This window comes from Mus caroli, chromosome 14, assembly GCF_900094665.2.
Source record: "Mus caroli chromosome 14, CAROLI_EIJ_v1.1, whole genome shotgun sequence".
NCBI classification, from domain to species: Eukaryota; Metazoa; Chordata; class Mammalia; order Rodentia; family Muridae; genus Mus; species Mus caroli.
In genome coordinates this window covers 28287217-28290584 of record NC_034583.1, presented here as the reverse complement: position 1 = coordinate 28290584, position 3368 = coordinate 28287217, and positions in this window count along the sequence as shown.

Here is a 3368-nt window from a genome sequence, read left to right as displayed (position 1 = left end):
AATCAGTGGGTCAAAGGGGACTTCTTTTCTACTTTCTGAACCTCGCTTCTCAAACACTTACCTGATTTTATACTACCAGACCTGTCTGAATGTCCTCATTTCTCCCAACCCCCATTGAGGCTGATTTTAACACTGGGAAAATGATTTTGAATAACAGCAATTGCAGAATCCTACACAAATAACATAGTGTGAGTTCTTTAGATTATCATGACTTTCAAGGGGCTTCTGAAACATCCCTGTTTCGCACCACAGCTTTGGGAATTCTGCTGGATGCATGTACAGCTACATGCAACTCAATCTCTCAATGATTAGAATCCAAGCCATATGATAAGGCAACGTTTTACTGAGTAAAGGTAGCTGGAAAGGCAATGGTAGCAGGCAATAAGGAGAAGAATATGGAATGCTGAGAATACACAGTGAGCCACCAGATATTCCAGTGGGTCTTCTTAATTCGTCCAGAGCAGAAAAGGGACATAACACATGGATTTTATACACCAACCTCCTCCTCAACACAATGTACGATATTCCATTGATTTCCTCCAAAGGATTTCAATGAGGATCAGTAGTATTGCCCCTAGCCAGTTGAGAGTCTGATTTTACATGAGATTTTGTGTCTTTTTTCTTTCTTGAAAGCTAGGTAGAGTTGCACACTAATTGGACTGCTGTATTTGATTTTTCATGGGTGCAGTCTGTAATCTCAGGGGCTTTACTCATCATGCTTGGCCTCTAGAGAAAGACATGATTACATGTCTACACGAACACACACACAAACATATATACACAAACAAACACAGTTGTATATCCAAGCATCCAAACCAGAAACACTTGCAAAGGCATTTTGCCTTACACAAACACACAACTTAGAATAAACACACTGAGTAACAGCTGGTACACAAACACACACACACCCACACACCAACACACACACCACATACCTCACAAAGACTGACACAAACACACATACATCAGTGAAATTCTTGCTCTTATCTACAACATTTCTGTTGCATGAGCATCTAGTTGGACCTATGATGTGTACAAGGCTCTTAGACTTAAGGGGGCTTTGCATCCCTGACCTGTACTTATCTCCTCTTCAGGATCTTTTTCTATGCAAATACCTGCTGGTCCTAAAGGGAAATTACAAGCTCTACACAGATATCCTGGACAACACAGCACTAAATTGCCAAGAAAGAGATTTCTGTGTACAGCCTCCACTAAGCCCCATTTTGACTCATCAAGGCACTCTCACTAAACCTACATTGAGTCCTTTTTAGCATCTGAGGAAGACTGTGACTTTTGGTCATTACTCAGGAACTTTTCAACACATTACTCATTATATGATATTAAATCATCCTCAAAATCAGTCAGGAGAAATCTAGTTAAATGACCTGCTGTGACATTTCTGAAATGCAGCACTCTGCACAACTCTGATTGAGAATCTATCCTGAAACAAAGCCATGCCCAAAATATAGTTAGCAAAACAATGTCAGCAGAGTGAGCACTGTAGGCTTCTATGTATGCCCATGGTTAAGCCAATAAGACAAGCCAGAATCTCCCAGGCAATAACTNNAAGCAGGAAAAATTAAGAAATGTNATACTAATTTTAAAAATAGTATTATTGTTTAATGATTTGTTGATATAAATAAGAGACAATCTCCACCTGGTAGTGGACAGGAAATGAAAACTCTACTGGACATCGAACAACAGGAAGTATCAGGTTTATTGAGCGATGTAGGCCAAAAGAACTAAGTTAGAGAATGACTACACAAAATCAGATGTCCTTAACTGGCCTTACAAAATACCCACAAAGGTAGATATTGGCATGAGCATCCATAAACACACACACACACACACCTAAAATCATAAGGGAACAAAAAACAATGAAGAATCAGTCATGCTAGTGGAAAAAAAAATTAGACGATGTAGAGCAGATGTTTCAACTGAGAAACACAACTCTGGTATTTTTACTAGGGAAATAGAAAGATCTAGACAACATTCTTCTTGGTCAGAAGGAGGAGTACATATAGAGAATATTTTTCATGAAGCCTCAAAAGTCTCACACCAACTGAGATTGTAAGAAGCCTTTCCTACATCCCTGCCCATCCAGCCAGCTCCAGACCACAAGGCCCAGGAACTCCAACTCCAACAGCACTCAAAGAAAATAGGACTGACAAGCTGCTACTCAGGCTCCCTCAGTGTGAATCAAGATCTACAGGGGAAAGGGTTGGGGTGGGGGGCAAAAAACTTCCAAAAGGCAACAATGAAATCCACTTATTTCTCAATCCCACTAAGCTCTCATCCCTGCAAACTACTTCCTACCTGAAATCTCACATGCTCCCCACAAAACTTTTGAAGGCCTTTACATCTTCCTTCAAAGCACTCTACTATTCTAAAGAAGGGCTCCAANACAGCACCCTTCAAACTCAATGTCATATAGAGTCGTGATGTGTAATCAACTTATCTTCCCTAGTGAACTGTGGATTCTAGCAGAAGAGAAAAATTTGCTTGTCACACATACAGTTTCTTGAAAAAGGCTAACTCCACAAAAATTCTTGTAGATGATCCCATAAATAAAGAGTTGGAGGAGACATAGGCAAGTGCCTGGTATGTTGGTGTACTGTTACATTGGACTGTCTATGTTTATGGTGAGCCATGAGGGCAATCTGCTTCTGATACACATCACCCTACCTGCTGCTGCTTGGCACTTGTGACAAAGATGTTCTTGTTGGCCTCATCACAGAACCTTTTTCTTCACCATAGGATGCTTCCTGGTCAGCCTGCCCCAAAAGCAGCTTCCTGTTCTCATTCAGGAACATCCTTACTTTTTCCTTCAATTAATTGCAGTCACTCAGGAGGTAACAGTGCCTGAAGCTGATCCACAAACAAAGAAACAAAAAATGGTCATTTTCATCAAGCTTACATTTTCTCTACCACTCTTTTAAGAACTAGTATCCCTACAAGAGTCCTGATCCCCGGACAGCCTCAGACTAGATCCTACACTATACCCATCAGTACCAAATAGAGGTTGGTCAAATCCAGAGATCAGCCACATGTCACAAGTCTCAAAGGAATTCAGAAAACCACATCACCAATAGTGTTCCATGTACATCACTGAAGAGGAAATGTTCCCCATGGTTGTTTATATGTCTGGGTACCAGAAATCAATCAGCACGGAAAGGGTAAAAACACTCTGAGGGAGAAGAGAAGACCCAACAGTTATAAACTCTTTCCATTTTTGTCATGGATCCCAGAACTTTGAATCTGCTGTCAGAATCCTAAAGTTTCAGGTTTGCTTGATATTCCCAGCATGGTAGAAATGGTTTCTATGCAGAGGATCCTGAAGTTGGAAGAATAAAGTTTGGAGTGTCTTG